Source organism: Humulus lupulus, chromosome 6 (genome assembly GCF_963169125.1).
Source record: "Humulus lupulus chromosome 6, drHumLupu1.1, whole genome shotgun sequence".
In the NCBI taxonomy this organism is placed as follows: domain Eukaryota; kingdom Viridiplantae; phylum Streptophyta; class Magnoliopsida; order Rosales; family Cannabaceae; genus Humulus; species Humulus lupulus.
This window is the reverse complement of record NC_084798.1, coordinates 106537668-106551980: the sequence shown is the minus strand read 5'-3', so window position 1 is coordinate 106551980 and position 14313 is coordinate 106537668. Positions and strand designations below refer to the sequence as shown.

The 14313-nt window shown below is 38.3% G+C and overlaps 1 pseudogene; it reads left to right on the top strand.

The window, feature by feature from the left end:
* The first annotated feature begins 734 nt into the window (after positions 1–734).
* Positions 735–1770, top strand: LOC133785376 (probable plastid-lipid-associated protein 13, chloroplastic; annotated as a pseudogene).
* Positions 1771–14313: the final 12543 nt, after the last annotated feature.

Below are 14313 nucleotides of genomic sequence, written 5' to 3'. Positions count from 1 at the left end.
TGGATAAATATGGAGGAGGCGCAATTTGCTGTCATAGGAGTCAGCCAAACCCCTGTTCACCCCAATGGAGTGGTGGCAAATGTTGCAGCTACGACTCAACCCGTTACCTAAAATAACAAGGCAGGGAAAAATTAGCAGAAGGGGACTGGTAAGGTCGACCAGAATGAAACCAAAATGAACAAGCTCGGATAAAAATTCAAGCCCGGAGAAAAATTCAAGCCCATTTTCACCACCTCACTACAAAAATTATGCCCATATATTACATTAAAATATCACATATTTTAAAAAGTGTTATTTTCACATGCTAATAGAAAAAGACACGGACATTTTACTTAAATGAAATGAAAGAGGCGGTAAATGAAATACACAAGCGCCAAATGAAAGACAAGAGCAATCTCTAAGGTTGAATCCCTAATAACTTTTCACGCCTCCTCTGTTTCTCTCTCACACTCAGTAACTCTCTCTCGCTCGTTCAATCTTTCTTTCTCTCTGTTTGTTGCAGGTGTGTAACAAGGTGATGGGGGCCTGTGGCTTGGGTCATGTGATAGGGAGGCTCGACTCGTGGGTCTACAGCGTGGCTCGCTCGTGGGTGTGACGGTGATTGCGGCGGTGGGTCTACGGCGTGGCTCGACTCGTGGGTCTACCACAGTCTGTACCAGCTATTTGCAGTCTCTACAATCCATTCCTGTTGTTCGTCGTCTTCCTCCATCTCGTCTACCATAACTTCCCTCCCCATGTTTCCCGTCACCGACCAAAGAAGCTCGTGCCTTGAGCGGCTTAATCCGATGCCTCGTCCAACGACGTAAGCGCTCATTTGAGCTGAGGATTTTTTCCAAGCTTCAATTTTTATGGGATTTTTACTTGTTTAAGCAAATCAAGTCGCCATTCTTGGAGGGTTGGTGGAGTTTCGAGTGGTTTGGGTCTGGAAGCCCAGGTTTATTTGCTGCCAAATTCATATCCGAGTGAGTTTTCAATGCTCCAATGTGTTACTCAACTTTGAGAAATATGGTTTGTAGTTGTCCAAAAATATGTGGTTAGTGTGAAATTGGATTGAGTTGGATAACAGCAGATCGTGTTTAATGTTTATTGTAACCCCTGAACTATTTGCAGGAGATTTCCCTCAAATTTGGCTAACTTGTCGAAAATGGATATGGTGATCAAGGATGGATATGCAAGAGTTACGGCAAACATGAGAGTTTTGAACTTGGCATTCTACTCTTTAATGATGTGAATTTACTTAACAAATGGGATTTCATAGTATGTGTTTACAAATTTGGCTCCTTTTCTCCCAATGCTTCCAACTTAATTTGATTGACCGTATGGTTTCAGATGATTTTACAAAATTAACTTTTACTTCTTATTCTAAGAAGCCAAAAATTTAGTACAAATTTGAAATAAATCTGTTTGCATGTTTTTTTTTAATGCTGATTTGATTTGTATGCTTTGATAACTTCATTAGCACATAGCTGCAGATATCTTTCTTTTTAAAGGGTATTTATTATGTTTGTTTGAATGCAGATAGAAACCAAGTTTACTCTGTCAAAAAAATTGACTGTTGAAGGACCACTTCGAATGAGAGAGGAATACACAGGAGGGATTTTTGAGACACCAAAGGTTATTGAAGAAACGGTGCCAGAACAACTTAAAGGTGCACTTGGTCAGGCAGTAAACACAATACATCAAATTCCTGTACCTATTAGGGATGCTTTCACTGGTGGTCTGAGAGTTCCTTTGAGGAAGAAAAATTTATGCTTTATTGACCATTTTTGAAACCTTAAAAATTTGAGTTTGTACCTACCTATAATCTCTGTTTTAATATGTTGTCAAAAAGTGTTTGGTCAGATAGTTCTTGTTCTTTGTCCTGGAAATAACTGCTATATGGGACAGAACCCTGTCCTTTTAGCCTGTTAACTTTTGCATCACCATTCTTGCTTGTATAAGAAAAAAGTAATCAGCCTTTGGCAAGTTAATATCCTGCAATTGACATTTGCAGTTTCCTGGGGTTTTATTATCTTCCAGATTTTCTTTATATAGCTCTTTTATAACACCCAAACGCACTTGACATTTGTAGTTCCCTGGAGTTTTATCTTCAGTTGCTTTTACATAGTTCTTTATAACACAAAAATGACCTGAGCTATTAGAGCAGCTAAGATAACTATTAGTAACTAAAATTTTGAAATTTTCCAAAGGATCATTAAGTGTTGACTGCTGAGGATACTTTTTGTACTCACCTTTGATTACACTTGATCATTATAATATTCCCTAGAAAGACGCAAAAGATCATTAAAACATACTCACCTTTGATTACACTTGACCTTAATTCGCCATCCACGATGAACGGAGAGCCTCCCCACCACGATGAATGGCGTCGATGGCAAGAGCACTCGTGCCTTCATTTATCTTTGTGAGATATATATATGTATATAATTCATTTTAGAGAAAAGTGATAACTTTCTGTGTGTGTGTGTTTTTTTTCTTATTAATGGTTCTTTGTTGCAGTTCCACTAGTACCAGGTTGTGGAAACGACTCTCCCTACTGAGTCTGATGAAGCTTTGCGCCACCAATGAGGTCGGCGCCAAGTCCAAATTCTGGTAAGCCAAGGTTTTGATTGTGATTTTTAGAGCTTTTAGATTTGTTATTGGATTTAGGGGATTCTAGACATGTTTTTTTTAATTTGGGTTATCGATTTTTTTTGTTTTTGTTTCTGTTGATTGATTTTTGATTAGGTATTTTCTAAGGAAGTTGAGAAAGCAATAAGTTTTATAAGAATTAGCTGCCTGTCTGTTTGTGTCTGCAAATCATTAAGTTGCAAACTGCCTGTTTGTTTGTGTCTGGTGCAAAATATTTGGCTAACTGTGGTCTGTATGTGTACAATTCAGAAAGTTGAATTTACTTTCATTTGGAGAAGAAGCTGAAGAAGAGGAGAAGGAATTAACAGCTGTAAAGAAAAAAATCAAGAGCAGTCATGATGTACTTGATGATCCTCGTCTTCTGAAGGATGCTATTCCAAATGATGAATTGGTAACTGTCTACTTTCTACAGCAGCACCTTTCTTTAAGAAAATTAATTGTAGTAGTACACATTGCTGCTCTGTTAAGTCCAGACCTCATCTGATGCACTTGCTATTTTATTTTAATGTTACATTTGAAGTCTGTTAAAATAGTTAAGATAAAAGTGTGTTGGCTTGGTGTGATTATGTGTAAATTTCCCTGTCAATTTACTTCAGGAACTTTCATATCTTATAAAAATTATCTATACATATGCATACACACTTTAAAAACTTGCAAGCCTACTGGTACACATTATGCATAATGCAAAATCTCAGATATGTATAACTTCCTTCCTGTATAGTATGCAAGTAATGATCAAGAGGACAAGTGCTTAACTAATCTTTGATGTGCAATGTGCAAGTATAATGAGATTCCTTTTGGGGTTTCATTTATCTTTGTCTCTGTTTTATTAAGTATGGAAATGTTTTATATGTTTGGATTAATTTGTGCCTCTGATTGGTTTTTATTATTTTTGTTAAAAAAATTCTTCTCTCTTTCACTCATATGCCTCCAGCTATGAAGATTGCCCAACATTATGGTTCATGAGTTTTTTTTATTTTAAGTTCAAAATTTTTCCTTTTGTGCTTGCAGTGGATTAGGCTAATCATAAGTACTCTTTATCTTATTTTTGTTAATTTCTTTGCCATGTATTTGAATTATATATATATGCTTTTTGTGTGAGTTTATATAAACTAAGAAAATAAGCTTTGGGCATGTAGTTGAGTACATGAAATTGAGTCTTTTAGGGTTTGGTTTTTGTAAGGACAAATTTTCACAAGAGATTTAAATGATTCTATATTATATGTCAAATTTGGTTATCTGTTTTGCATTTGACATGCACAAAATTAGCCACAACATCATAATTATAGGTTTAATGGAATGAATCTTCATGATGCAGTACTTCGTGCATATCATTTTTGTGGATGAGTGACTCAACTTGAGGTAGAATGAAAGTTTCCCAGTATTGAGACAGGTGATTCTGATGACGAATCACTGGTCTGCAATTACTGCAGCTGTAATTTTCATTTTTGTTTCATTTAATGACTTTTAATGAGGTGTAAGATCCTAGGAGATTATTTCCTAGTATGGATTCTGTTATCTTTCTGGAGGATTAATTAGAGAAAGAGAGAGAGAGAGAGAGAGAGAGAGAGAGAGAGAGAGAGCATGAAAAGTAAAAGGTTGTAAAAGAGAGAAAATCAACACTTTGTCTTTCTTCTTTACGTGTGTGTGTGTGTGCATTTTTGCTCACTTTTAGTTGCTGTAACTCTATATTTGGCTGTAATCTTTATCATCTATAATGGATTTGCTCGAGCTAATGAACTAGACGTAGAGTGATACATTGTGGTTTGAACCAATATAATTCCAAGTGTGACTTTCTTATTTTTCTACTGGTTTTTACCTGGTGTTTTCTAGCTTATTCATCTGTTGCTCACTGGTATGTTTGCCAAGTGTTTGTGTATTGATTTTGGTTCAGTTTTCTCACCACAATCACTTGAGTAGACAATGAGGGACTGCTTTTGAGACACCATAATCATAAAATCTTGGAACTCTGCTTTTTCATTCATTTACACTTGTCCATATAAAAAAAAACATACGTATATATACCAATCTCCATTTGAATTTACAGATACAAAAGGAAGGCATTGCATGCGCTATTATAAACCAACATGTATCTGGGGCCTATAATGATATGTAGGTGGAAGGGGAAGAAAAAATGGTAAGAAGTAAAGCATGGAGAAGGACTGGCTCGAGGCCAAGGAGATGAAAAGGAAGAAGATGGAAGAAGAAGAATAGGAACAACAAAAGAAAGCACTGGACGAAGAGTCTCGGAAACAGCAGGTACTTTCTTCTTCTCTTTACCTTCTCGGAGTATTTTGGTTTTAACAACTGTTTAGTTGCTGAAAAATATTGAAAAACTAACCAAATTAATATAATTATGTGTTTTCACTGTTTACAATTCAGTGTTTTCACTGTTTCTGTTACTCTCTGATTGTTCTTTCCCCTTTAATTGCTGAAAAAAAATGATGAATGTCATAGTAGAAGCTCTGTGACAGTGTGATTTTAATTTGGATTTGGAACATTTTTTCTTATCTGCTTTTATTTCCATTGTGAAGGTTGTTGATTGTCGAATTTGTGGTGATCCAAACTCAGTACTTCGATTTGTCTTCATTGAGTTCACTCATGAAGGTAATTTTGACCTTATAACATTATTAATGGTCTGTCATTGTGAAAGGGGGGTGTTCTTTATGATTATGCAAACCTGTGTAAGAATTAGGAACACATTTAAGCTTTCCAATTATTGTTGGCCATTGAATTTATTACTTGAGATCCATCTTCCATGATAATGTTTAGAAGCTTAGATAACAGAACCTGTCTTGTCTAGAGATGCATTAAATCTATTCCCTTTAGTTGATGGGAGTAATACCATGAAAAATCTATTTAGCTTAAATGCATTAAATTGGAAAGGTTCTTTGGCTCAAGTTTCTTCCTGGTCAAGTGTTAACAAGGATATATACTAAATTGACAGACACCTTAATTGAAGAAAGTTGTTTTTTCTTTTCTTAAATAAGTAATATGGTTAGATGTGATGATATGATATATGCTGGTGTCCTCTCTTGGAAATAATTTTCATAGCATTTTTCTTGAAGTAATTTGTGATGCTAGATAATAATAATAAAATATTTCTTTGTTTAATTTGCAGATATGACAAGTGAAATAGAAAAGGATACTTAATTTTGAAGGCTTTGTGTGGGCAACTGTAGAATATTTTGTGCTGAAAGAAGTAACTTTTCAATATGTTGAATATTTAAGACTACTTGAATACTTAAAGAGAATTTTGTTGTTGATGATAGTGTTGAATGTTTTAAACTAATTTGTGGATTGTTAATACAATGTTGAATGTTTTTACTTTTTGTTATTTGAAAATCAAGTTCATTTCATGATGCTAGTATATATTAGAAAGCTAATTTTAATTATATAAATAAAAAATAAAAATATAATAGAATAAATTAGTGTTATATAAATGAATATATAATGAGAAATTAAACTTATCTAAATATTAAAATAATATGAAAAATGTGTTATAATATCTATTACAATAACACTTTTTATAAGTAAAGAATTTTGTTATGCAAACTTCATTATATAACACAAAAAATATGTTATACTAAAGTGTACTATAACACAAATTTATAAGTATTGAAGTGTGTTATATAATCGACTATAAATAATATAATTAAACACTTATCTATTTATTAAAATAACACAGAAAGTGTGTTATTGTTGACAGTATAATAACACATCTGTATAACAATGATAAAGTGTTATGTAAAGTACCCTGACCTACGACAACATAGTCGGTCTTAACACATCAAAAAGTGTTATGGTATGTTTTGATAACATATTTTTGGTCTTATTAAAAGCATTTTTTCTTGTAGTGCCTACATCAACTTGATAGATATGCGAGAGCATATTTTCCTGGCAAACTCTAATCGCCTTCCATGGAAAAAACTGGAGCCCTTAAGGCACCAGTGGGCGAAGAGAGACTTGGCCAAATTCTGTCGATATCACAACAACATCGGCCATAATACTGATGATTGTTGTCAGCGAAAGGACGAGATCGAGACTCATCTAGGCTAGATCGTTAGCCTAGTATGTCAATCAACCAGCCAGACAAAATATTCATCCAGTTTCAGGATATCCAATTAGTCAACCTCGGGCTCAACTACATCAGGGGAGCCAAATCGTCCCCCCTCCAATAGAGGGAGGGGATATAACCACTACCGTTGGAGTACCCCGTTTGGTGGCCACGAGTAATGGGGCCAAGAAAAGGTACATACAACATCTAAAACCCACAATGGTACTGAATTTATTCTGGAGCAAAGGTTATCAAAACAACAGTGGTTGGAGAAACAACCAATCATTTTCATAGAAGATGACCCTAGCCACGTTCAATTCTCGCATAATGATTAACTGATGATAACCGTTCAACTCACCAATCGAAGAGTATGGAGGATATTGGTTGATAATGGGAGCTCGGTAAACGTGCTATTCAGGTCCACTATAGAAAAAATGGGGTTGTCTGTAACTGATCTTAAGGTGACCTCGATGATCGTATACAAAGTCTTAGGAGAAGGAACAACATCCATAGGGATGATCGTACTAGTAGTTATGCTAGGGGATAATACCAGAACTATTGATAAAATGCTCGAGTTCGTGATAATCGATTGTCTAGTAGAATACAACACAATTTTGGGACGACCCACACTAATTAATTTTGAGGCTATCACCTCAATCAGACATCTAGCGATGTAGTTCCCCTCGGCCTTAGTTATATGTACTATAAAGGAGATCAACTCACTGCTAGAGAATGCTATAGCATTGCTATGAAGGAAAAATCATAAATCGAGCACCAAGCAATGGTAATTATTGAAGAGGGAGAGGAGCCTCGAGTAATGGAAATTACCCATGGGGCAGAAGAACCTCACGAAGGAGGTAACGAGGTCACCCATGAAGACGACATTGATCCTAGATTAGGTGAAGACAGGTCTGGGCTCCAAGTGTTGGAAGAGCTTAAGGAAATCAAGATCATCCTAGAAGTTGGAAAAAATGTTGGAACTTAAAGGAAGACGGAGATGGTTAAGTTTTTGAGAAATAACCTAGACGTCTTCGCCTGGTCAAATGGAGATATTGTGGGAATCAGTCCAAATGTCATAATGAATACTTTGAATCTGGATAGGAATGTGCTTGCAAAGATACAAAAACGAAGGATTTTGGGGAATGAGTGATCATAAGCTTTAGAAGAAGAAGTAGCTTGCTTACTTAAGTGTGGATTCATCAAGGAAGCAAAATATCTGACCTGAATTAATAACCATGTTTCGGTCCCAAAACCCAATGGAAAGTGGAGAACTTGCATTGACTTCTTTGACCTCAATAAGGCCTGTCCTAAGGATTATTTTCCACAACCTTTAATCGATCAGTAAGTAGACACAATAGGCGGTCATGGGCTCATGTCTTTCATGGTGGCATATTCTAAATATAACCAGATCATGATGAATCTTGCAGACCAAGAGCACCCTAGCTTCATGACTGAGCATAACATATACTGCTACAAGGATATGCCATTCGGGCTTAAGAATGTCGATTCAACGTACAAATGGCTAGTCAACAACATGTTCGTTAACTAGATTAGGAAAAACATGGAAGTGTATATCGATGATATGCTCACTAAATAAAAGACTGCCAGTAACCATGTATCCAACCTGGAAGAATGTTTTGGCGTGCTAAGGAAATATGAGATGATGATAAACCCTAAGAAGTGCTACTTTGGGGATTCCTCGGGAAATTTTTTGGGCTTCATAGTCAATACAAGGGGGATAGAAGGGAACCCAGAAAAGATCAGGTCCTTCTTAGAAATGCCTTTGCCTAGGTCACGTAAAAAAGTACAAAGCCTAATTGGGAAAGTGGCGGCCATAAACAGCTTCGTTTCAAAATCAACTGCAAGTGTCACCCATTCTACAACTTGCTTAGAGGAAACAAAAAGTTTGAGTGGACCGAAGAATACGAGTAAGGATTTCAGAATCTGAAAATTCACCTAGCTAAACCCCCCATACTATCAAAACTAGCAGGTGGAGAATGTTTGCTCTTATACCTAGTTGTAATGGAAAATGTGCTCAACGTCGTATTAGTTCGAGAAGAAAATCTGGCGCAGAAACTGGTGTACTGCGTGAGTAAAAGACTTCTGGGAGCTGAGTCCAGATATCCTTTAATAGAAAAACTCACGTTCTGCTTGGTCTTGGCCTCGAGAAAAATCAAGCCGCATTTCCAGTCCCACACCATCCACGTCTTAACCTATCAACCTTTAAGGTAGGTCTTGCAAAAGGCTAAAATATCGGGACGTTTTTGTAAGTGAGCCATCAAACTCAGCCAATTCAAGATATTGTATATGCCATGAACATCAATCCATAGTCAAGCGCTCCCTAATTTTGTGGCAAATTGCACAGGTTTTCAAGATGAGCCAATGAGAGAATGAGTGAAAGAGTTGTTGAAATTCTTTGTTGATGGATCAGAAGCTGGGATAATTCTGATCTCATATGAGGGACATCGATTCCATACAACCCTGAGATTCAGGTTTGAAGCATCCAACAATGAAACATAATACAAAGCTCTATTAGCAGGATTGTGGGTGGGAAGCTCAAGGTGTCAAAATGGCAGCCTATCTAGCAAAGGTTAGTGATTAGTTGTTTGAGTTTTAGTTCTACTCCATTAAGCTGGCACCTCTCAAGAAGAATTCAAAAGTTGATGCCTTAGCCCGACATACCACCACCAAAGAAGTGGATACATTAAACGTGGTCCTAGTGGGTTTCTTAGAACAATCAAGAATAACGAAAGAGCTGGTTGAGGTCAGAGTGATTGAAACAAAATCGACCTGGATAACCCCCATAGTGGAATACCTCACAACAAACTAACAACCAACTGACCGAAAGGATGCAAGAAAATTTTTATATCATGACCCACGGTATGTTATGGTTGAGGGAATTCAATACCAACGAGGGCATTCGCTGCCCCTCCTGCGATGTGTTTTGCCTGAGGAAGCACTGACCATCCTACAAAAGATACATGAAGGATTGTGCGGAGATCACGCTGGGGGGAAAAACCTAGCTCTAAAAATATTGAGCCAGGGTTATTTTTGGCCTACACTAAAAAAGGATTCAGCCACTTATATATAGAAATGCCATAAGTGCCAACGTTTTCCACAGTTTCTTGGACAACGCCCATGGAGTTAACCATGATTTCCATTGCCTTGGCCATTTGAAGTACGGGGAATCGACTTGATTGGTTCATTACCAACAGGAAAAGGAAAAGTTCACTATGCCGTTGTCGCCATCGATTACTTCAAGAAGTGGGTCGAGGTCAAGCCTCTAGCGACCATAACCTCAAAGAGAGTCCTGGATTTCATCGTGAAAAACATCATATGTCCTTTTGGGCTCCTGAAAGAGATCGTGTCTGATAACAGAACTCAATTCAATAGTGATATTTTTACTAACTTTTGTGAGAAGTACGACATAACCAAGAGTTTCTCTTTAGTGGCGTATCTGCAAACTAATGGGAAGGTCAAGGCTGTAAATAAAACCCTAAAGGAAAGTTTAAAGAAAATACTAGATAAAGACAAGGGACTAGGGCCCGAGTAGCTCCCGAAAGTACTTTGGGGTTTAGGACCTCACATCGCACCTCCATGGGGCACACTCCCTTCTCTTTAACCTTTGGAAGTGGGCTATGCTCCCAAATTAAGTGGTAGTGATGACACATGGAAAGAAAACCTTCGTTCAAGATCGAAACCAGGAATTTCTTAATGCATCTCTAGATCTGATTGAGGAAAAGCTTATTCATAACCACATACTTGGACTGAGTGAGTTTGTGCTTCGAAGGGTGTTTTTGGTGAGTACGTTTCCTAAAGTTGGTGTATTGGGACTGAACTGGGAAAGACCATACTAGATCGTGGAAATTTTACGTGAAAGAACCGTCATACTAGCTCGGTTCAGTGGAGAGTTAGTACCACAGACCTGGAACACTCTACATCTTAAAATATATTATCAGTAATATGAGGACTTTGTTAATTTTTGATGTTTTCATTATTTTTCTGTGTAAGGCTTATTTATAAAATTCATTCTATTTAATAACATGGGATAGCTATGGGTTTATCACATCCTCGCGAAGTATCGTACTCATTTTGTAAAAACAACCCATAATATCCATAAATTTTTATTGCTTTGGGGGCATATAACCCTTGAAGAGTCTTTAAAATATTTAGTGTATTTGGATAAAATTCGAAACATAGAATTCAAAAAACTGTTTATTCATGGCTTTTTAAATCTCGAATTTTCAAAGAAATTCAAAATACGAACTAAGTTAGGAAAATTCAAAGAAACAAAACCTAGAATTCAACTAAAGAACCTTGTATATAACTAGGTCTGAGGCCTGATTCCTAAAAGGTATAACGCTATTAGGTGGGCAAACTCTTGGATATCACCAGGTCCAAGGCCTGATTCCTAATAGGTAAAACACTATTAGACAGGCAAACTCCTCGATATAATCAGATATGAGACCTTATTCGTAATAGGTATAACGCTATTAGGCAGGAAAAATCCCTGCTAGAACCAATTCAAAGCCTGATTCATAATAGGTATAAGACTATTAGGCGGGCAAACTACTGGATATAACCTGGTTCGAGGCCTGATTCCTAACAGGTAAAACGCTATTAGGCGGGCAAACTCCTAGATATAACTAGGTCCGAGAACTGATTCCTAACAGGCATAACGCTATTAGGCAGGCAAATACCTGGATATAACAAAGAATTCAACCATAATTAATTGGTCGAGCGATCAGAAATCTATCTCGATCTAAAGATAACCCCTATGATTGTGAGTGTGCAATGACATAAAATTCAAAAGCATAGAAAGATAATAGATTAAGGGGAATAAATATTGATTATAAATAATGAACATGTACTAACAAGTATATGAACAACTAAAGGAGAAATAACCTCGAACTGAGCCCGAAGCCGATTGTTTCAGCTTTTGAATGCTTAAATACAAGGGATATAAAAAAAACCTAAAATAAAACACAATAAAAAAGAGATGAGGGCGCCCTAAACATCACTAAGCTCTGGTAACTTGCCCTTGTGATGTTGCCTCATCGTCACCCTCTTCAGCAACTCCAGAAGCGTCCACGGTCTCGGAGGGATCTTGCGAAAGTCGGCTCTGGAAGTTGGTAAGATAATGTCCCTAAAGCTCTGCATCCAAAAAGGAGAAATCTCCTTCCTGTTTTTATGCCCATCACTGGTTTAGCATCTCCTCCAATGCGTTCATTGCCTCGACAACATCCAACTTCGCCTACTCAGCATCTTGCTTTGCATTCTTGACATCCTCCTTTGCTTTGACTTGGACTTCATTCAGTTTACTTTTGAGCACATTGACTTCCTCAAGTTTCTTATTAAGGCTGTCGACCTCGACTTGCAACTGGTATCGACCCTGGCTCACCTCGATGACCTATTCTTTTGCAATTCGCTCGTTGCTTTGGGATGCAGCCAGGGCGGCCTGAGCTCATCTCTTTGATCTCGAATTGGGGTGATGCTGCAAATTTGAGCTAAATAAGACTACAAAAGAAAAATACCTGTCATGATTAGCTTGCGAAAAAAAGAAGGTAGTGGGGAGGAGGATAACTCACAGTCAGATTCATTCCCAATGCTTACTCCAGGATGTCCCTTGGGGAACGCGCCTCTATGGCCCTTAAGTCTTTGATGTTCACTTGGTTGGCATGACCAACCATTTGAATCGCCATGTTGTTGAGGGATCCACGAAGAGCTTCTAGGATCCTTGCAACCTCCAATGTCTTGACTGGGAGTTGCAAGTCCAAGAACTGCGTGTGTGGGAGATGAGCAGATGGGGCCTCACCCTGAATAACTAGTGGAAACGGAGCAGGTTTGTGAGGATGAGGAGGATCCTCATGAATGGTAACTCCATTTACTTGAGCTGGAAGTTGTTTTTGCTACTGTTGTTTTTTAGTGGAGCTAGCACATTTATCCTTTGCAGGGAATCCAATTGCAGTTCCAGCTTTGGAGATGCTTTTCTTTGATATCCTCGCCTTCTTGATGAATGGTCTAGTTCTGGCCCACCAGATTTGGAGGCACACTTCAGGTCCATATCTTCTCCTACAAAAGGACGAGCAGAAAATTCAGATTCAAGAAATGATTAGACAGGGTAATACAAGGCAAAGAATAGAGCAATAACCTTACCCTCCAAGCTAGAGGAGGAAACTACTATGATCAGTTTTGGATTATGAACCAGGCTAGGTAAAACCTCTAACTCTTGGACTATTGGAAGAAGGGGCGGGGAGAAGGGGGGGGGGGGACTCTAACATTATTACATTTTGGGACCTAAAGGGTTCGGCTTCCTCATCTGAACTTGACTCATGTACGACTTGCCTAATACGCTGGGTAAAAACACCATGACAAAGGGAAGGCCATGACACGAGGTTTGTACCGTATTCCTAAAAAAAAGTGGACCTAAAATGAAGGGTATTATCTACCACTATGGTACACCAGAGGTAGCTATGGTCGTAGCGTACAACCAAGTGATCCACACATTGAAGGAGGGTCACAATCATGTCTGGATCAACCTGGTGTCGACTCAAGAGCTGTCTGGGGTTGAATTGGACTAGCCTAAAACTGGCAGCAACTAGGTTCAATTCTCTATATGGGTTACCTTGGCCGGGTGTATCAGGTTTTGCCCTTAATTCAGCTTGGCCTTGATCAGGATGTTGCCCATCTTCAGAGAACTTTCTTTTGGGCACCAGTTACGTGAACTCCTCCTCTTCATCAACCTCTTCAACAGTGGGGATGAGTTCCTTGGGAGGAGAGAGTTCGGGGGGAGGACCTCAAGCTCTAAGAGCCAGTCTTTGGTCCTTATAGATCAGTTTGTAGGCCACCATGGTAGCGTCATTATTTACCATCCGAAACTCCTTCTCCTTGGCATGAATACGAGTCATCATCTCATATTGACCTTCGAGGGTCTCTTACCGTCCCGTTTCTTATATATAGTTGCACAAAGTAAAAACTCAATCAGAATATTCTTAAAAATTTGATTAAAAAAATTATGTACAACGTTCATGGAGCTAAGAAACTTACAAGGACAGTTGAAATACCAATGGGTGAAGTTCTCGAACACATTTTACATGAAGAATTTATCCTTGTAATCATTCAGGTGGCAGGGGAGGTCGATGACGGAGGCCGCATTGGGGAATCTAGTGAGGTAGTAGAAGCCATCACCTTGCCCCTTTCATTCAGGATTGGCTTTGAGACAAAAGAAGTACATGATGTTGGCGGGGGTGGGAACCTCCCACTCGTGCTTCAAGAATAGATATTTCAGCCCTGCCAAAAGTCGATACAAATTGTGGGGGGAGTTGGAATGGTACCAGTTCGATGTAGTTCAAAAAGTGTATGAAATACTGGTCTAAAGGGAAAAAGGCACTTGCTTTCAGGTGCTCGTCCCTCCAGGCCCCAAAGTCTTCCTCAAGCGGAGTGCACCTCCGCTCTCCCTCCAACAGAGGGTGGGCAATAAGAGTCTCAGACCCAAACTCGATCCTGTGACTTAGCAAATTTTATTCACCTTGCCTTGACTTTTTGTTCCAGGATTCTATGTGCTCGAGCTCAAAAAATGCATTAGGGTCAACTACGATCTCCCTATCCACTACTGGGCCAAAGCG